The 22,634-nt window shown below is 37.1% G+C and overlaps 1 protein-coding gene across 7 annotated transcripts in view; it reads right to left on the bottom strand.

The window, feature by feature from the left end:
• Positions 1–18,926, bottom strand: part of MYO6 (myosin VI) — a 129,536-nt gene extending 110,610 nt beyond the window's left edge. For all 7 annotated transcript variants that reach the window (XR_010023548.1, XM_063096146.1, XM_063096148.1 and 4 more), the window contains exon 1: positions 18,735–18,926. The gene's annotated coding sequence lies outside the window, so the exon portion shown is untranslated. The remainder of the gene's footprint in view (positions 1–18,734) is intronic.
• Positions 18,927–22,634: the final 3,708 nt, after the last annotated feature.

The following is a 22,634-nucleotide window of genomic DNA, read 5'->3' as shown; positions in this document are numbered from 1 at the left end:
TATTATAGTGTCCAATTTATATCAGTATAAATGAAATGTTTTTATTATTTCATTTATTCTCTGCATTTTCTACTCAGATTTTAAAAAGCTTCACTGTCTCACTTGAAGACAGTCAAACAACACTCAAGAATGAATTGAGGAAAATGACTCAATAAAAATATTGCAGCCAAAACAAATGTCTGTAAGGATGCTCCAAACTGATTTGGCTCCTGTGAGTAGAGGAGACCAAGAGCTTTTTACTTTTTATTTCAAATTTTCAAATTATTCTGATTCATTAATGATGTACAGAAGGCAAAATAAACAGCAAACTTAGAGGACAAGATGGATGAACCCAGAATCTATCCTATACATATATATATAAACACACACATATATATTCAAAATATTTTTGCATTATTTTAATATACACTGAGTTTTCCAGAAATACAATACCACCTAAACTAAAAGAAGACTGTCCTTACCAAAAGGTATTCATCATTCTGGAAAAATGATGTTACAGAACAATGTTAATTCTGGTATTTAAGTCACCAATATAATACATCTGTATATTAGTCTAATTTGCAGCTAGTGCATTCATGATTATTTTGCTTATGGATTGCATCTGATTACTTTATTCTGCCTTGTAGTATAGGAGTGCCTCAGCCTTCACATACTGAAATACATAACTTATTTCATTTAATCACTGTAAATAATTAATATACATAATTTAATAACTTCCTTTGATGTTAGGGTACTGTATTTTCAAATTTATATGTATATGTATATATATGTATATATGTATATATATGAGGGATCTTCAAAAAGTTCATGGAAAGATTCGTATTATCTTTTAATTCTATTTTTCCACAAACTTTTTGAAGTACCCTCATATAAAATATGCACTCACACACATATATATGTAGGTTATATTGTCTACTAATAGAGTAAAAGGGGTATTACAAAATAATTGTGATGAGGGCCGGCCCCGTGGCTCACTCGGGAGAGTGCGGCACCAGTAGCACCAAGGCCATGGGTTCGGATCCTATATAGGGATGGCCGATGTGCTCACTGGCTGACGGTGGTGCAGACACCACCCTGCCGAGGGTTGTGATCACCTTACCAGTCAAAAAAAAAAAAATTGTTATAAAAAGGGAGCACCAGGTCTGACAAAATAGAAAACTAATATTGCAACAGTAAAAGAGAACAGGAAATAGGCCAGAAACCTGACATTTTAATGGAAGAATGAGGAACAATGGAGAAAAAGTAGACAGAAAAGGTAGAATGTACCTTAAGACAGAGTACTATGCCAAAGGAGAAAGAAGTCTCAACAAGAGGTTGTCAACATCATCAAATGAATTTGGAAATGGGAAGAGCACAGGTAATCCTTGAACAATTTCAAAGTAGCTGAAGCAGAAATGATATTACAGTAAGTAAAAGAGTGAACAGAGAAAGAACAGAAACAGCTAATGGAGCCTTCTCTTCCCAGAAGTTTAGAGTAAGGGGTAGAGAAATAAGGCAATGGAACAGGAGAATGGCAGGATCAAAGGGAGGGGGGTTTGGTTTGTGTCTGATTTTTGTTGTTTAGGGTAAAAAAGACTTCTGAGAGATTAACTCAAATTTATTTTAGATATCAAGTCCTGGCTTCATTATATATGCCTAATACAAGTTTTAAAAAATACTCTCTCCTACAAATGTTTATGGCTGATGAAATTATATGATATCTGGGATTTGACTCAAAATCATCCATGGGAGAGGGAACAATTATAAAGAAAAAGGTAAAACAAGATTAGCTATGAGTTGATAACTTGAATCAGGGTGATGGATACATACATAGTGGTTCATAAGCTCTTCTCCCCTTTTCTAAATATGCTTAAAACTTTCCACAATAAAATACTTTTTAAAAAAAATACCTTCTTTAAAATGCTCAATTATTTTTCACTTTTATATATATAATCACATACTGCTCTCATCAACATCAAACTGATGATACTTATTCTTACTGGGGTATATTTTGAAGTTTTTTGATTACACATTAAATGCCAAATTATTTCAATTTCTCACTTAATCTTCACCTAATCAGAGCAATCAATTTCATGTCAATGTAATTTGAAAAAGAGGTGAAAAAACAGATTAAAGCTGATCTTAGGGTAACAGTTCAAAAATCCCTCTGCTAAGGAATTTTATTTGACACTATCATAGCACAAAAAGAAATGCTTGTTTTCTAGTCATGGCATTATATAAAATGTACCTAAAATTACCTCTAAATTTTTTTTTTTACATAACTTATTATACATACATGTGGGGTACAATGTTCATTTTCAACAATTGTGTACAAATGTGTGGTGGTTAGATCAGTAGAGTTAACTTATTTATCATTACAATGCACAATCATCCTTTGTGTCCTGTTGACCAATTCCTCATTAGCCCCCTTCCTCCCCCATCCCCTCCACTTTTTCACCCTCTAGTTTTCTAAAAGTTCAACGTATTACTGTGATTGTTGTTTCTTTCTTTCTTTCTCTCTGTCTCTCTTTATTGTTCATTTGTTTTATTTATGAGTTCCCGGTTATGAGTGAGAACAAGTGGTATTTCTCTTTCTGTACCTGGGTTGTTTCACTTAGAATAATTTTCTCCAGGCTCATTCACGTTACTGCAAATAGTGGAATTTCATTCTTTATTATGGCTTAGTAGTATTCCAGTGTGTATATATACCACAATTTCCTTATCCAGTCATCCATCAGTGGACATTTAGGTGGGTTCCATCACCTGGCTATTGTAAATAGAGCTGCAATAAACATGGCAGCACAGGTATCCCTTTGACCTGATATTTTCCAATCATGTGGATATATCCCCAGTAGTGGGACTGCTGGATCATATGGAAGATCTATCTGTAGTTGTTTAAGGAACCTCCATACTGTTCTCCATAATGGCTGTACTAATTTACAGTCCCAGTGACAGTGCAGAAGGGTTCCTCTTTCTCTACATCCTTGTCAACATTTGTTATTCTCTGTCTTTTTTATAATAGCCAGCCTGATTGGGGTGAGGTGATATCTCAAAGTGGTTTTGATTTGCATCTCCCTGATGATTAGTGATGTTGAGCTTTTTTTCATATACCTGTTGGCCATTTGTATATCTTCCTTTGAGAAATGTCTATTCAGCTCCTTTGCCCATTTTTTAATTGGTTTATTTGGTTTTTTGCTGTAAAGTTGCCTGAGCTCTTTGTATATTCTGGATATTAATCCCTTGTCAGAAGCATAGTTTGCAAATATTTTCTCCCATTCTATAGGATGTCTTTTCCCACTATTAATTGTTTCCTTTGCTATGCAGAAGCTTTTTAGTTTGATATAATCCCACTGACTTTTTCTTTTGTTGCTTGTGCTTTTAGGGTGTTATTCATAAAGTCATTGCCCAGTCCTAAATCCTGGAGTGTTTTCCTTACGCTTTCTTCTAGGAGTTTTAAAGTTTCAGGACTTACATTTAAGTCTCTAATTCATATTTTGAGTTGATTTTGGAATATGGTGAGAGGTACAGATTAAGTTTCATTCTTCTACAAATGGATATCCAGTTTTCCCAGCACCATTTGTTGAAGAGGCAGTCTTTTCCCCAATGTATGGTCTTGGTGCCCTTGTCAGATTTGTAATATAGTTTGAAGTCAGGAAGTGTAATGCCTCTGGCTTTACTTTTTTTTGCTCAGGATTGCTTTGGTTATTCGGGGTCTTTTGTCATTCTATATGATGTTAGGATTGCTTTTCCTATTTCTGTGAAGAATCTCATTGGTATTTTGATGGGAATCGCATTGAATCTGTAGATGGCTTTGGGTAGTATGGAAATTTTTACTACATTGATTCTTCCAATCCACAAACAAGGAATGTTTTTCCATCTTCTAGTGTCTTCTTTAATTTCTCTCAGTAGTGACTTGTAGTTCTATTTGTAGAGATCTTTCACCTCTTTGGTTAGATTTACTCCTAGGTATTTTGTTGGTTTTTTTGTGACTATTGTAAATGGGCTTGCTTTCTTGATCTCTTTTTCTTCCAGTTTGTTGCTGGAGTATAACAATGCTACTGATTTTTGTATATTGACTTTGTACCCAGCACCCTTACTGAATGTATCAATTCTAAGAGTTTTTTGGTAGAGTCTCTTGGATTTTCTATATATAGAATTATGTCATCTGAGAACAAGGACTATTTGATTTTCCTCTTTACCTATTTGGATGCCCTATATTTCTTTCTCTTGTCTAATTGCTCTGGCAAGTACTTCCAAAACTAAACTATGTTAAATAGGAATGGAGAAAGTTGGCATCCTTGTCTTGTTCCTGATCTTAAGGGGAAAGCTTTCAGCTTTTCCCCATTCAGGATGATACTGGCAGTGGATTTATTGTATATGGCTTTTATCATATTGAGATACCTTCCTTCTATACCTAATTTGTTGAGAGTCTTTATCATGAAGGACTGCTGAATTTTGTCAAATATTTTTTCTCACTCGGGATAGTGCGGCGCTGGTAGCGCCAAGGCTGCGGGTTCGGATCCTATATAGGGATGGCCGGTGCGCTCACTGGCTGAGCGTGGTCCTGACCACACTGTGCCAAGGGTTGCGATCCCCTTACTGGTCAAAAAATAATAATAATAATAATAATTTTTTTCTGCATCTATTGAGATGATCATATGGTTTTTGTTCTTGACTTTGTTAATGTGATGTATCATATTTATTGACTAGTGTGTGTTGAACCATCCTTGCATTCCTGGGATAAATCCCACTTGACCATGGCATATAATCTTTTTGATATGTTGCTGTATTCTGTTTGCTAGTATTTTGTTGAGGATTTTAGCATCTAAATTCATCAAGGATATTGGCCTGTAGTTTTTTTGTTGTTGCTGTATCTTTGGTTTTGGTATCAGGGTGATGCTGGCTTCATAAAACGAGTTTGGTAGAATGCTTTCTATTTTAATTTTTTGTAATAGTTTGGTAAGAACTGGTATTAATTCTTCTTTAAAGGTTTGGTAGAATTCAGCAGTGAAGCCATCTGGTCCTGGGCTTTTCTTTGTTGGAAGCTTTCTGATTACCACTTCAATCTCATTGCTCATTATTGGTTGTTCAGTTTTTCTGTGTCTTCATGATTCAGTCTTGGTAGTTTTCAGGTATCTAGAAATTTATCCATTTCCTCCAGGTTTTCAAATTTGTTGGTGTATAGTTGTTCATAGTAATCTCTAATGATTCTTTGTACTTCTGCAGTATAAGTCATGATATCCCCTTTTTCATTTCTGATTTGTGTTATTTGGGTCTTCTTTTCTTAGTCTGGCTAGTAGTTTGTCTATTTTGTTTATCTTCTCAAAAAACCAACTTTTTGTTTCATTGATCTTTTGCATCGTATTTTTGGTCTCTATTTCATTTGGTTCTGCTCTGATTTTAATTACCTCTAAATTTTTTAACTGCATAATACTGACGGAAAAAAATGAACTGGAAGAGACATGAATATTTTTCAGTTCTGCCACTAATTTACCTGTATGACCTTCATCAAATCTCTTAACCTCTCTAAAGCTCCGTTTACTCAACTTCTTAGTAAGGAACTAGAATTAATTTAACTTTGGGGTAATGTCCAATTATAACATTCTAGGCTTCTACATGTCTAGTCTACATGAAAACTGAACACATTCACAACTCAAGTGGACAAGTATCCAGACCAGCAGTTCTCTCCAAGTATGGTCAATAAGGCCCTGGAGATCTTCGAGACCTTTTCAGAAAGTCAACAAAGTCAAACTATTTTCAAAACAATACTAAGACATTTGCCTTTTTTAACTGTGGTTACATTTGCTTTAATGATGTGGAAGCAATGATAGGCAAAACTTCTAGAGCTTTAGCTAGCATCAAGGCAGTGGCACCAAATCATACCAACAGCCACTATATTACAGCAAAAAAAAAAAAAAAAAAAACGCTTTTTCATTTAAGAATGCTCTTGATGAAGCAGTAATAATTAATAATGTTATTACATCCTAATTCTAGAATACACATCTTTTTAATATTAAGTATGAAGAAATGGGAAGAAATTCACACAAAGCACTTCTGCAGCTTAAAGTATGATGGTTGCCTCAAAGAAAATACCTGTGCAAATTTTTTCAATTGTGACTTTCAGGAACTGCCCTTTTTTCTTCATGAACACCATTCTTGCTTGAAAGAAATGATAAACCATGGCTACTCAAACTGGGTATCTGACAGACATGGGGGTTTTTTGGTTGTTTTGGGGTTTTGTTTTGAGTGAAGCCCGTCATTAACTGGAAAGCAACGAACAATATTTGTTGGCAATGAAAATTTGTTTTCAAATGAAAAAAAACAAAAGTAGAACTTACATCTGCCTTTGTGAGCATAATAGCTTTCCAGTATTTAAAGATGTTTCTGATAAGATCAGAATATAATTTTTAATATTATGTAAATTTAGAAGATCTGCATAACTCAGTGAAACATTATGTTCCAAATGCCCAATACATCACGTAATAAAATCATGCATGCGTAAAAGATCCATTCAGAGTGCAAAAGAGACCAATGGATTGTAATGTAACACAGAACTAAAAGTTCACTGATATCATTTAAGACTCTACCCTTGGAACTTTAAGAAATTACCACTTGCTGAGTTTTGGTAAAGGATTAAAGAAAAATACATACAATCATCTGAAGAGATTAAATAAATACTTCTCCCCTTCCCAACAAACTATCTGTGTGAGGCCAAATTTTCTTCACATACAGTAAGTACTACAACCAAAACAACATATTGCAACAAACTGAATGCATAAGCAAATATGACAATCCAGGTGTCTTCTATTAAGTTACACATTAAGAAGATTTACAGAAATATAAAACAGTGCCATTCATCACTAATTCTTGTTTTGGAGAATAGTTATTTTTCAACAAAATATGTTATTTCTGTTAATATGCATTTATAATTGACATTTTTAAGTGGATTAAATAATTTTTAAATTTCTAAATTTTAATTTCTAATACAGTAAATATCAATAGATGTAACACACATAAATAAAATCTTTCCAATAATTTTTAAGAGTGTAAAAGAGTCTGAGACCTGAGATCCACTGATTTACACAAAACCTTACAATGCCTCTTGCCAGGCAGTTCATGCACTCTGACATTCACAATCCAGTGAGAGCAGGAGAGAATAAAGGAAGGTACGAATACATCACATAACCTATGATGGACATAATAATGCAGTACAGGTATAATTCCAAACAGTAAATTTGGGAAGGCTGCTTTGAAAGATTTAATTTAAGCAGGTCCTGAAAGATGGGTAAAACTGACTAAAGGAAAGTGAATTCCAGACAAAGGGTCTGTTTGAGCAAGAGTAAAGAGAGAGAAGAATGAGGACCTGCATTAGAAATAGGTCAATGGAGCTAGAGCACAGTAGAATGGCAGAGGTGTGATGAGTTCTGTAGTGGAAAAGTGGGCCAACATTTAGGTCACAAAGGGCTTCAAATCCCACAATAAGTGTTTGGATTCTAAAACATATTAATGGAGAGCTGCTGGGGATTCTTACTGAGCAACAGAATATAACCTCAATGGTAATGCACAAGATATGTTGAGAAAAAGGGCCAAACACAGGGTAACGTATCTGGGAGGAAAAGTAATGAGGCCTGTACTCAGTTAGAGGAAGTAGAAAGTAAAAGACAAACTTCCAGAGGCAGAACAGGGTTTGGCAACTGATAGAATCTGGCAAGTAAAGAGGGGGAAAGGTGAATGACAGTTCAGGGCAGAAACCCTCCACGGTAATAATGGTGTCATAAAGGGAAAAAGAAGAGGCAAGTTTCTGAAAGGAGACGGATTTGATGGGAATATACGAAATTTTAAGATAGCTAAAGAGGATCAGTTTGGAAATGCTGGTCAAGATGATACAGGAAGAAATTTTGGAAAAATCTACATAAAGATGAGCGTTGGAACTATGCGCCTGACGTAATTACCAAAAATAACAACAGAGTGAGTAGAGCAAAGTGCCAAGTACAGGATTTTGTGAAAGCATGAACAGTAAAGGCATGGGCAGAAGAAAATAAACAGCAAAAACAAAATAGGAAGTCAGAGACCTGAGAGTACATGACTACAGAATCTAGGAGGAAAGCGCTCAAGGAAGATTTGTTGGTCAAAAGCTAAAGAGGCTGGAAAAAAACAATGATCTAAATGAGGCCACTGGATCTATTAATTAGGAAGTTTCAGAGTAGTCACTGTCGAGTGTTGAATGTTTAGGGACAGAACACAGAATTACAATTAATCTGGGATCAAGCCCTCATTAGCATGATATTAGGTACAGAAAATAAATATTTTACCCAAAGGTACGTAAAAAATGCTTTCCAAACAGTGTCTGCCTTTAAACTGTAACAATTTTTAAATTATCTCTCTAAAATTTGTGTTATTTAAAAAGAATTTATTTCAGTCATATAAAACACTGATTTCAGCACTTAAACAGAACAGTATTTATCTAATGAATTTTACAACACAAAAAGAATATACTACTGTGCTATATATTAACCTCAACCCAATGCTTAAAAGAATATCATTCTTACTGTATGTAAGCCTACTAAAGGTACATTTTAGTCCAAATCCAACAAATGACACTTCAGGAAAAAAACTATTATCTTTTATTTATTTTAAAACTATTATCCTTTTTTATTAGTAACATGAAGGATAATATGAGATTAAATTTCACTTTGGCATATTTATATCAAATGTGAATTTAGCTGGAACTATGTTTATGCAAAAATAATGTGTAAAAAATCAATATTAGTATAATCTAGAAAACAATAATTTGTTCTACAAAAAGATTCTTCCCTTTATAAAAGAAATCACCATCGGGATCCTTTAAATAGAAAGCTTTCCCAGGATAGTAAAAAAAATTACAATTCAATTCATTATTTAATTTGCACTAAACTTTACAGGAATACATTTGTTTAAAGCACATACATCAAATATGTAAACGACAAGAGCTGTAAGGAATGGCTTAGACTCTGTGTGTCCAGGAGGTCTCTCTTTCTCATCAGCTGTCAGAGGAGGCTGGAGCAGGAATCTGAGAGTCTGGACTCAGCAGAAAGCGGATATCACAGAGGAACTATCTGCCTTATAGTTGAGAGTGGACAAGCTGCAAGAGTGTCATGATTTTACCATCCCTTGTGTAGATACATAAAGACAGACAGATTAATCCTTAAGGGATTTTCAAAGCTCTGAATCTTTAAAAGAACACACAGAAAAAGGGTACTTAAAATTCTAAATGGGGCAAAGACTCTGGAGCCAAACCACCTGAAGGCATCATTCAGCTCTGCCACTCACTACTATCACCTTAGCAAGTTACTTAGGCCTCAGCTCTCTCAGCTGTAAAACGGGATAATAAGAGTAGCCACCGCATAAGGTTAACATGACAATTAAATGAGAAAATAACTGCAAAATGTTCAAAGTGTTATTAAATCATTGGTCCTCAAGAACCGTTATAATTGTACTCTTCTAATGACTTTAGATCGATCATTCAATCCGTCATTACAATATACTGCCTGCCACTCCCAAGCCATTTGACATAAACCTTTCACTGTTCAATCATGCTGACCTACTCAGTTGTCCATATGTCCTGAAAATACTAATATGTCAATGTTATATGTCAAACAGTAGGAAACAAACAAGACCAAAGTCCATAACATTCTGGACCAGTTCCAGAAGCACACCTTTCATAAATTATAGCCAACTTTCTGATACACTAACATCATTGTATGCAGCTGTTAGGCTATCTCCATTTTTGCTAACAACTCATTAAAATCACCAAATTAAACAACTGCTTTATTCCGAATTTATGCCGCCTTTCTTTCCAAGAACCAAACTTAGTAGAATGTATCCCTATGAAATATAAAATTCTGATTAAAATAAATATTTTTCTGGTTTCTAAGACATCTGTGGTGACAACTGGTCATATGATCATGATCAAACTCATTTAATTTCCATCCTCCTTCCCCCCTCTCCCCAAACCTGACAGAAAATCTTTGTTAAACTAACATAAACCTCCTCAATTGGCCATTTGAGTACATGGTGACTACTTTTACACTTTACATTCATCTGTTTTCTCCATCATCTCAGTGGCCAACAGAAGCCATGGTTTTGTTTGAAATCTGAAGCACAAGCGTAACAGATACATAAATCCTCTTGCTCTTCTAATCGTCAAGATCAACAATGATGAACAGGAAAAGCAGAGAAACTAATACAATCCTCTTCAAAACACACACGGGTTCTTTGTTCTGCCCCCAAACACTAAGACCAAAAGAACAACAGCAAATCATGCCCACAAACCAAAACACAGCTGTTTCATCTAATTTTAGAAAAAAAAAATAACAAGGAAGAGAAAAGTTCTCTCTAGAATAACTCAATCCTCAAATCAGTGAAATTCAAAGAACATAACATGGAAAAACCAACGGCCTCAATTTTCTCCTGCGGGATACTAATTCTATCAGTGTCTAATCAAAATAAACAACATGTTTTTAGAAGATCCCACAAATGTTTGCAATTTTTTTTTCTTAGGCCCACTTACAGAGAAAATATCTAAATGTGTGACTTCCAAGCATGGGTGCCATTTAATAAAGATTCCAAACTTGTTTCTCATTTTCACCATTCTCTTTTTAAAAAGACAAGCTGAGAAACATATTCATTTTTTTAAATTAATTACAAAATCCAGAAGTATCCTTTATTAGTATGCTAAATTCTTATAGCCAGGTGCTTGCTATTTGATTAATTTGCTCAACTCTAGGAAATAGGGCTCTTCCTTTTCTGGAAACTGTGAACAAGACCCACTTCAGGCTGCTTCTCAATCTGAGTAAAATTTTGTACTTCTTTTTCCCTTGAACTCTCAAGACCAGAAAGAAAATATAAGACATAACTAATTGTCTGGGGGAAGTACTGCTTACATAATAAGATACTTTGAAAAGAAAGAAATCTATTTCTTTAGTAACCCTTAGGAATCTATCCAAGCTAAAGAGCATGAACTTTTTGCCATAATTAAGATTAATTTAGGTAAAACTGGTATTAGTAGAAGACAGTTGAATAACAGCAAATTGCAACAGATTTATACAGAAATTTAATGTTTCTTTAAAAGGACTTGAGGAGGAACAACAATTATTTCACAATAGTCTTACTTCTATTAATTGTTATACAACATCCACACTGTGCTCTGATGTTTCTGCTATCAAAAAAGACCAGAAGTATAAATTCCACAGGCAAAGGACTTTTCTTGCCAAAGTTTTTTTAATTTAGTCATTAAAAGATTTTTTTTTTTTTTTGTCGTTTTTTCGTGACCGGCACTCAGCCAGTGAGTGCACCGATCAGTCCTATATAGGATCCGAACCCGTGGCGGGAGCGTCGCCGCGCTGCCAGCGCAGCACTCTACCAAGTGCGCCACGGGCTCGGCCCCATTAAAAGATTTTTTAATGAAAGGCATTTATCCCATTAAATCAAGACTACCCAAAGAAGAAAACTTCTGAAAAACACATCAAGGTGCAACAATGTATTAATAAAAGTGCTTTATCAGTTGTTTAGAACATAGCCTTATAACACCAAGGTCACAGGTGTTACCCCATACCGGCCAGCCACAACAACAACAACAAAATGCACTATGTTAACAGACCTAGAGTATGTTTCTCAATGGGTTATAGGGATCATCAAAAGTTCCTAAAACTGTCTGGTTAAATGAGAAACTGGATAAACTATTTTCTAAAAGCATGTGTAAGTAGTCCCAAGCATTCTGTAAGGTATCAAAATGCTAAAAGTTATTTAGAATGCACCAAGGAAATGCTACAAATTCCCAAAGGTTCTAATTAACATCCTAGTTATTCTCCAGTTGTTCTACTGCATCCTCACCACTTGTATACTCTGCTCTTGCCCTGAAAGGACAGGCCTGCAGAGATCATTACTTGAGCTCCCCAGCTGGATTCTAGCAATGAAGTCACTGGCAGAGACCAAAGGCAGAGGGAGGAGAGGTCAGGGAACTTCCCCTCCCTTCCCCGCTGCCTCAAAGCCAAAACTCCCACAGGCCCTCCTCCACAATGCCAGCTCTCTGCCCTGGGAATCTCTAAAGAATTAAGGACTTACTGCTGCTAGTCCCTGGGTGCTTTGCCACCCTTGTTTGTTCGCTAACCTCTGCAAAGTCTCTTCACTTGAACTATCAAGGATGAAATCTCTTTCCTGTTGGGACTTTGCCTGATATCTCTAACAATACCAAGTCTGATTATTCAACAGTACACTATCTAAAGAAATCCCATTTTAAAGTTTTAAAAAGTTCTTAAGATTTACACAAGCACGTATTCATAAAATATTGCTACTTGTTTAAAAATCAAATATGACTAACTTACTTTCCAAATGAGGCTGGTTAATAAGTTAGAACTATCACTACAATTTAAGTGTGAAATTTAACACTGCATTGTTCTCTCAATATAAATAAACCCCAAATAATCTTTAAAAAAAATAAAAATTAGTGAAGAGATTCTGGTAACCGATATTTCACTTCCTTCTAACATATAATACCTGGTTAATCCAAGCAATTTGTTATTATTGGTGACACCTCCCTAACGACAGGATGAAGAAAAGATTTAAACAAGCAGTTCTCAAATTTTGGTGCACATGTAAATCAACAGAGAAGCTTGTTAAACAGAAATGCCAGGTCCCACCCACACCTTCCTGATTTGTGTGTTTTTTTACTATTTCCCCAGGTAATTCTGATGCACATCTAAGTTTCAGATCTACTTAAAAGTGGTCAACTTCAAGATTCCACCCAAATCTCTATTTTACTACTTTTTTCCTTTTGGATGAAAATTCCAAATTAAACATAGCAAAAAAAAAAGAAGAAGAAGAAGAGTAACAACAATAACATACACCTAACTATTGCCAGGAGTATGATATGTGCTTTACACATATTCTTATGTAATTCATTCCTCACAAGAAACACCAGGTAGGTAAGGCTCATATAGTTTACCTCCATTTTACAGATGAGAAAACTGAAACCCAGAGAAACTAAGTAATTTGACTAAGTTAATGAATGGCAAAACCAGGATCACCTCAGGTCTGCCTCTCCTCTTGGCCATGATTTGGACAAGTAAGCACTTGTGCTTAATTCTGGAACACCAGGGCTGTCACAAGGAGGATTAAGCTTGAGGGCCAAGCAGTTAGGCAAGCAATACCCTCCCGTCACCCCCAATTCCAATCACTCACCCAACAAGCTCTCTTGACTCTCTCCACCCATCATTCCCTCACCAAGTACTTCCACCTACAAGATCTGCCACCCGCTGCCAATACAATATCAGAAGTCTGCATATATACAAGTACTCTTCCCATATGAGCATCTACTGCATGCTAAGTATTAAAAGGGATCCAAATTCCAGCGCCACCAAGTGTTGGCTGTAAGCATAAGCAAATCTCTGTGCCTCAGTTTCCTAATCTGTAAAATGAAGGTCATTACGCCAACCTCACTGAGGTGACACAGTGATTAACTGAGCTAATATACATAAAGTAGTTGCTTGGCATAGTATCTGACACATGGCAATAGCTCAATAAACAATAGCTGCTATTAAAATTATACTTTGCCAACCCCTTCTCTTACAACACCAAGGTATGAGGTTCTAGGGCTCATTTATTTACTCTCAGCCTTGTTTCCTGAGACTGTGCTAAATGATGGAACATACTCATTTACCAAGAGCAGGCTGGTAACCGGGCTATAACCCAATGGACTGAGAGTCTCCAACAGAGGGAAGGCCAGGAGTAGAATATTTTAGAGCAAATAAGTAGCTCTCAAATTGCACCAGTTTGACAACTGTCCATTTCCCAACTTTAGGGTCAGCCCTGTTGACTACATATTAGTATGAAGAGTCTATAATTAACAATTCAAAACAACAATAAAATGTCACTCAGTACAGGACTTAGCCTTAATTTAATCACTGTATCGTCAGCACTTAGAACAGTGCCTGGTCCGCGGTAGACAATATGTTTTAAATGAAAAGGCATAAAGAAACTAATGCAGACTCACAACAGCTCTTCAGTGAGTCTTTACAAAAATAGGAAGAATCATCATATCAATGTCAATGTGCCAAGTAATACAAGTTATTTTCAAAATTCCCTCAGAACAATTTTCTCCTTTTTAATTGTTGATTTTCTTTAAAAATTCTCCCAACTAGAAAAGCTAATTAACCACCACATCCATTAATCTATTAAAAATGTTAAAGTAATTCATAATGAAGCATCATGCTCATCTTCCACCTTCTATTAAAACAAAACGAAAAAAAACCTGTACCTGTTTAACAATCATCCATCTGAATTAAAACCATAAAATGAAATAAGTCACTGCTAAGAGACTAACCCTAACTAACATCGAGGAGGTAGAGAAGTATTGACAGGTGGGAACCAGAGTATGGAGGGAGAGACAGGACCTACTACTTTGAGAATACAGATAGAGGTTCCATTGTCAGCAGTGCTTCTAAGTGGCCATATGACCTTGAATAAGTTACTTAATTTTAAGTAATTTTTAATGTTTTGAGACTCCATTTTCTCATCTGCAGAACTGGAATAAATTTACTACATCTACTTCATCAAGTCGTTTTAGGGATTAAATGCATGTAAAATTATTTCAAAACAATGAAATGCCATACAAATGTAAAGTATTAACTTTTTTTTTTTTTTTGGCTTATTTGTTTTTGGTGGCTGGTCGGTATCAGGATCTGAACTTTTGACCTCGGTGTTACTAACCAACTGAGCTAACCAGCCAGCCCCTATTAACTTCTGACATAAACATCTTTGGATTTTAAACAGATGGTTTCTACTTATCTTTTTACATCTCTGCTACTCTTCCTATTTCCTAGATCCAAAGATCTGCCAGGACAGGGAGGAACCAGTTCACAAAACTATGGTCTTACCACAAAACACAGTGGGCCCTCAGTAAATATTTATTGAAAAAGATACTCATCCACATATACTAGAAATCAAAAAATTCTGTCACACGAAACATCTTACCTTGTAAAGGTTAGTCAGCAAGTTACTTTCCAATAAAATAATAAGTGATGTAACATACATAACAGATGCCTGTGTTTTTGTCAGGAGCTTCCTTTGCACACGTTATTCTGCATGAATGTGATCATTTTACCCTGTGTGAATATAAACTAAAGGAATGTGCTTCACTGTTTTGGTTTCATTTGAGACATGCTTTCTGCATAGAAAATTATTTCCTCTTTAACACTAGCAAGATTTCTAAAGACGCCAGATTTGTTCTTTGGGTTTTACTCATATGCTTTAGTACTCACAAGGAAAACTTGTGCATTTCTCAAACTATTATGTAATTCTAATCAGTAAGAAAAAAAGTTTATTTTTGAAAACCATAAATAGATATTCTAATACTTATGTTATGATTACCATCAGTGTGCTAGAATTTGTCAAGTAAAAGCATAAGCTCTTTATACACAAAAGATCCTGGTTCCTCTGAACATTATACAATGCCTCAAAAATAGTATTTAAGCATATTTAACTCTAGTTAGTTCCTGATTATCTACACCAAAAAATAAAAATAAAAAAGGAGACATGCTGATCACGGATTATCCATTAATAACTTATATTAAGCCCTTAGATGATAGTTTTATATTTACAGTTAAATATGGGTATCCCTGAGATGCAAAATTCCTAATAGTTCAAACCAAACAATGAAACCACCTGTAAAAGTAGCCAACTAACTCAGCCTTCCCACCTTTTCACTGTTCATTTACCCAACTACATTCTACTGCTAAAATGTATGATTCTTACTTCGTTGGACTTTATATGCTCATTTTTGTCCATTATGTCTATTATAGCTCAAGGAACATTCCTGAAATAAACGTGAACCATAAAAAAGATTTGTCCTAACAGTATAGGTGACAATTTAATCATAATCTGAAAACAAGTTTTTTCCCACTAAGATTACAGAATTAATTATGTAGTATTTAAAAGATAGCTACTGCATTTATGGGCAACAATCTATCTCATTAGAAGAAAATTTTAAAGTTCTATCCTAACCAGGAATATTATACTACTCATTTTAGCTACAATAAAAGCCAGTTTTAGATTACAGCCTAATTTTAGTTCTTATAAACCTATAAAAACAAAAAGCACACAATATGTATAACATCTGGGACTACATCAGAAATGATAGAACAGGATCATATATATCACTGTTCAAGGCTGTCAACTTGAAAATGAAGACACAGAATTCTAAATTGGTTCCAGAACAACATTCATGGCCTATTACATCTACTCCTGGGTGCCTTCTTCAAACCTGGAATTACAATCTTTAACACAATACCAGTTCTGCAAGTTTTTTTTGAACAGTCCACCAAATGAACTGAAATCAAGGCAACTTGTGCTGGTGGAAAGGACAGGGGTTTCACAGTCAGAAGACTTGGGAGTGAATTCAGACTTTGCCTCTCTGGACCTACATAACCTTGAGAAGTACTTAATTCTCTCAATCTAAATTTCCTCATCTGTAAAATGACAAGACCACCAATCTGGAAAATTATTTTGTAGATCAAGCCCCTCAGTTCATGTTCTGATTGTTGCAGATGCCTAGTAAATGGACAGCAATCCTACACTACCAAAGAGCCAGCACACAAACTTTTATGAAGTATCTCACTGTGGGGATCCCAATTAAACTGTATGGGATTTGTTAAAGTTGCAATACTTTTTTCAATCTTTTATTTTTTATTTATTCTTTTTAGACTACTCAAGAGTAGTAGTAAGAAGGGGGAAAGAGTAGAACAAGGAATTAGACCTGTAAATGACTGTGATCAACTGAGATAACTCACTACCTTTGGACCACCCTAATATTTTATTTATAAGTATTTTAATACATAGAAATGAAAAATTCATAGAGGTTAGAAAACTCTTTTGAAAACTGACAATTTACATATCAAAGATGGAGCCTCAACTATCAACATAAAATTAGAATTGGTTGATTTTTTTCTAAACGTTTGGATGCTTATATTTATTCAAACTTCATGTGGTCAAAATCTTTAAAACTTTCTAAAGAAAGCTGCATTTTAGAACCCAGACACAGCCCAGTTATCTAAACAATAGGCTACATGATACACCACAGGCTCCAGGCAAAGTCACAACAGGATGAGAAAAGAGCCTTCAGCCTCTCTCAGATTTCCTGGCAACTGTTATTTTAAAACTTGATCACATAAACATAAACAGGGAAAACTCCATTTCAGAAAAGCCCCATGGGTTATTATTTATGATCTTTGTTTTTAATACCTTGCATTAATTTACATTAAGTATCATAATGTTTATTACATTTTTCTTGCTCATGTTTCTAGGCACTAATGAAGAACATATATATGCATTATATGTAGTTTTATACATTAGTTTTTAATCATGATAATCTTAAAGTCGTTCGTACTTCTATTACTGCCTTTTACGATTAGTTAGTGAAAACAAAAAGGTAACTTAAAAAGCTGAGAGGACAATAATCACACAGAAAATACAAATGCAATGAGCAAATCTGCATAAGGCTCAAATGACTTCGGTTTACCATTCACTGTGAATGTAATTTCCGGGCAACTTAAAATACTCAAAATGAGCTGAGTATTTAAAAGTCAATGAACTATCTTGAAGGGCTGCATTGTTTCAAGCTCTGGCTATAACCCACTTTGTAACATTTGTGACAGTTCTACAATTAACGAAAAAAGACAGGAAGGTAATTTTTTCACTAAACATTTTCCAATCGGAAAACCACAATCCAAGACATCTATGAAGTTCAGTTAATTTGTACAGAAATGCTGTTTTCCTGCCAACCTTTGTACCATGATCACTACCGGCCCAAGTTCAAGATTCACATTTTATAGTGTGAAGACAGTTTCAGCTAAACCCTGAGAATATTCATTTTTAAAACTCTAACTATACTTATATTGCATCTACACCACCAGAGCATAACGCAATGAAACGTTTATTCAGCACGTACAGTAGTTTATTATCTTGGGGTAATGTTCCTAGTTCCCCACTATCTGTAGGTTAGGATTAAGGCATCCCTCCAACACATACCTCGTGCCAGATAAAATGTCATGCGTTTTTTCAAACTGTAAGGTAATATTTCTGACACGGATGTTCCACTAAGAGCCCTATCAAATTATTTTCTACTTAAAATTAAAACCCCAGAGTTTGAGCATTTTAATAGTTTTAAGGAGTTTTTGGAAATTACCAGATATAAAAAGTTCTTACTCCGTACCATATCCGCAAATTAACATATTCAAGGTAGTGGACCACTTAGAGACTAAAAATACAGCTTTCCAGAGTACCAACCTGGTCTATACGTGATTAAACTGTTAATGGTATCACCTGATCGTCACATCTCAGAACAAGCTGCTCTCCTCCTGCACTGAAATTTAAGAGCGTTTACTGAAAAGAAGATAAAATTATCACGGAGTGTCTACGTCGGAGTTGAACACTTGAGCTGCGCTGCTTCTACCTGGGAGCCAGGTAAGAACTACAAAGGTAACTCGGTGATGCCATGAGAAGAGACTCTCACCGTCCTTCTGTGGAAATGAGAACCACTCCTGGCACTACCGAGAGCCGCCGCCGCCCGGACCCACCCATCACCTGCTTCCCCACCCGCGTACTCGGGAGGCGAACAGAGCCGTCGTCCCTGGAACGGCCCGAGGAGGCCCCGAGGCACGGCCGAGGCGGGGAAAGCGGAAGCCTGGCGCTGAAGCCCGCAGCGAGGGCTCCGGGACACTCACCGGTGCCGGAGCGAAGGCAGGTGCGCGGCGGCGGGGCTACCTGTCGCCGGTGAGGCTGGAGGGCGGGGTGAGAGGTGCTGAGGGTGAGGGAAGAGGGTGACGACTCGGACGAGCACAGGACCGGGCGGCGAAGGCTGCCGGGCTGCTGCTCGCTTCCTGCTCGGACAGATCCCGAGTCGGTCTCCGCCCGCCGGCCGGCTCCCCGCCGAGTCCCCGGCTCCGCCGCGCGCACGTCACGGCTACGGAGCGCCCGAGGGGGCGGAGGCGCCGTGGGCGGGGGCGGGTCGGCCGGGCGCGCGGGCGCGGAGGCGCGTGCCCGGAGACGGCTCTCGGCCCCGGGAGCACCCCGCCCCTCCGGTGGGCCCGGCCTCTGGGGCGTGGGTGGGCGCTGTGCTGCGCAGGGAGGGGCTGCCCCTGGCCCAGCTGGGAGCCCTTGTTCCTCCCACTGCGGGAAGTGACCGTTGTTAGTTTCCAGTCGCCACAAAGCAGGTCTTCTCCGACCCGACGCTTGTTCGGACAGGGGGCGAGGCCGTGGGAGGACTGCATGCCGCGCGAGGGTCCTGGGGGCCAGCGTGGTCGCCCAGGAAAGAACCACCGCAAACTCAGCTCTAGTCGGGTCGGCTTGGGCTGCCTGCCCTACGGAGGGAGTAACCTTCCTGCGCAACCAACTTGCTGTTCTGCGTTTGGAGGAGGGGGCCTGAGATGGGAACTTGGCATTTTTTCGCCTTCCTCCTCCCGCACCCCCCGCCGCCGCGTTTACCTTTTAGAGTTCCTATCTTCGCGGTCGTTTACATTTTACTGTTTTTATAAGTCATATATATGTGAGTCATCTTTTAAAAATAAATATGAAGTGCCTATGCAAATTAATTATATGATGACAACATACATTACCTTTACGACTAAAAGAAGCTTCTTTTGAGAAAATGAAATAATTGACTGTAATGCTAAATGTCGCTGCTAAAAAAAGCTAGAGTGCTTACACATGAGAATTACACTTTTTCCCTGCCACATTTATAAGTACCAACTTGGAAACTTCCGGATCTAGAAAATTCTGAAAAGGAGACAAGTTTCAGGTATCCATAGTTTTCTCGGTGGAAGAGCTAAATCCTGATGAGATATTTTGGCATACTAAATAAACTATAAAGAAAATAGGGAAGTAAGAAAGAGGAAGAGAAACTAAGAAAGGAAATAATTTACAACAATCTCAGAAGTTTAATTCCAGATTACCAAAAGATAAATCTTAAGTATGTAGAACTAGATTTCAAAAATTTCAAAACTGTCGAAACGAATCGAAAAGAAAAAAGACGAAGATCGCCGTGTTTCAGTTCACTGCTTTGACTTAATTTTATATTTAATATTAAAAGCCTTTGGCGAACCAATAGAAACTAGTACCTTTTATAGGTTTTTTATGATTAATGACTGCTGTGATTTTTTTTCTTTCTCTTCTTTTTCCCCCAACTCCAATCCGTTACTGACTCCCTTTACTTTTATCTCAATGATATCTCTCTAATGTATCCAATTCTTCATAGCTACTACCATTATCTTGTTTCATGCCATCATCATTTCAAGTCTTGCATATTGCCTTAGTCACCTAACCAGTTTCCCAGGCTGCAATCTTGTCCCCTTGTAATCCAGTCTCTACAATGCCACCAGTTTATCTTTTGTAAATTGCAAGTTTGATTACCTACTCCTCTATTTAAACTCCTATAATGGCACTACACTACCCCTTAAGATGTCTTGGTAACATTCATCATGTAAGGATAATCCTTGCTTAAAAATTAACCCTTCTTGTTTTAGTCACCAGTCACAAACTGGATGTTTTTGTTTGACTAGCACAGTGGGGATTTCTTTTGTTTTTGCTTTCAGTTGAATTCAAATGCCTTTTCATTGGTCATGTGGTCCCCACTTCATCACTGTTTTTAACCCCCCAAAGTTGTCCTAAACTAGGCTTCTTCACAGAATGTTACCTGCGTATCTTTGGAATCTCTTTCATTTTGGACCTCTGTTCTAACCCTGTTCACCTCTCCAATCTCATTTCTGCCCACTGCCTTTCTCCATTTTGTGTACTTCACATTCAAGCCATTCTGAAGTGCTTGCATGTCTCAGAATAGACAGCTTTGGTATTTACCACACTGAAGCGTTGCTGGGCTAAATCCAATTAATCCTTCAGAACAAAGCTTATTTATTTGTCCCCTCCAAGAAGCTTTCCCTAACCCCCCTTGTTACAAATCCTAGGTGCAACTTGATGCTGTTTCTCATCTCTCACTTAGCACCCATTACACATATCTCTTCCAACATGTATTTCACTATTGCTACTTAAGTTTACTTTAAGCATCCCCCAACTGGACTGCAAGCTCCTTGAGAGCAGAGTAGGGGACTTGTCTTTGTGTCTCTGGTGCAAAGCATGGTGGCTTTTACTGGTAGGCACTCATTAAACAGTGCCTACCATTAGTATTACTATTGAGTAAATAGGATAGATGGGTGAACAAATGGCAAGAGAGATGACAATTCTAGGAAACTGCATATACTGTCCTTAAGCATGGTAGATATAACTCTGTCTTATTTGTTGCCAAAACTCATCGTAACAATTTGTTCCATATTTATATTTGTAAGTTTTTCAGCTTTGCTCTCACGCATTAAAATTTGTAAGACTCTTTCCTGCATCTTCTTGTGCTATCCCCTAGATTACTGAACTGAGATCCATAGTTCGCCTATCATAGATGGGAGCTCCACAAATCCCCCTGAAATAAAAATTTTGTGACTTTGTTTCCTTCTTCCTTTTTTTTTTTTTTTTTTTTTTTTTTTTTGGTGGCTCGCTGGTACAGGGATTGAACCCTGAACCTTGGTGTTATGTTTCTTCATTTTTATAGGAATCAATATCATAGGCGTGTAAAGGGTCTCTACACATTCCCTGGCTGATAACCTCTTTAGCAGCTTCGGCTACAAGGGGCCTTCAAAAAGTTCGTGGAAAGATTCGCATTATCTTTTAATTCTGCTTTTCCTTGTATGTCACCAACTCCTAAAGTAAGGCAGGCTGAACACCCAACGATACATCACAGAAACATTATGTTTTCCCTCCCAACTGACTCAAATTGCCCTTACCAACGAACCTTATAATAACTATAGTATTATCAGCCACTGGTCTCCAGCAGTTGTGGATTTTTTTTTTTAAGACTAGTCAAGTGCAGTAGTGAGAAGGGGCGATAGAAGAAGGGGTTCAGTCTATAATTGACTGTGAACAATCAATTGGGAAAAATCACTGCCTTTGGACCAGCCAGAGTTGTGGATTTTAACTCACCCAAGACTCCTTCCCTTCATCAACCCTAATTTTGGAGTCACCAAATCCAGTTTATTCTATGTCATAAATTATATCTAATTAGATGCCTTTCTCTCCATCTTCCTCAGGGAAGTATAGGCCATCATCTTCTTCTATTTGAAATCTTGACGTTGTCTCTGCTCATTCTAGTCCATCCTCTCTACCACTTCCAGAGAGCTACCCCTGTCTCCAGAATCGGATGATGTCACCCCCTTTACCAAGTCTTGCTGTCTTTGGCAAAGATTTTTTGCTTGACCAACTTTAAGTCAGGCTTCTGAATCTTCTTCTAGGCACATCTGTGTACTTCCTTACAAAATCCAGTTTTAGCAGGAACCCGAAGTCAGTTTAGCAAAAAAAGAACCCATCCTCCATATCTGATCAGGTTCTTTATTCTCTGCCATCCCCCAGGTGCTATCTGATCATTCTGGCCTGTCTTCAGCAAGAATCCTGTTAGGTTGGTTTAGCCAGAATCCCCTTTACCCTTCATGTTACCTTTTAGTAATTTCCATCCACTGACCCCTACTCTACTCTTTGGCTATAAATTCCCATTTGCACATGCTGTGTTTAGAGTTAAGCCCAATCTC

The sequence above is a fragment of the Cynocephalus volans genome, chromosome 5 (assembly GCF_027409185.1).
Source record: "Cynocephalus volans isolate mCynVol1 chromosome 5, mCynVol1.pri, whole genome shotgun sequence".
Lineage (NCBI taxonomy): Eukaryota > Metazoa > Chordata > Mammalia > Dermoptera > Cynocephalidae > Cynocephalus > Cynocephalus volans.
This window is presented reverse-complemented; position numbering and strand designations above follow the sequence as displayed.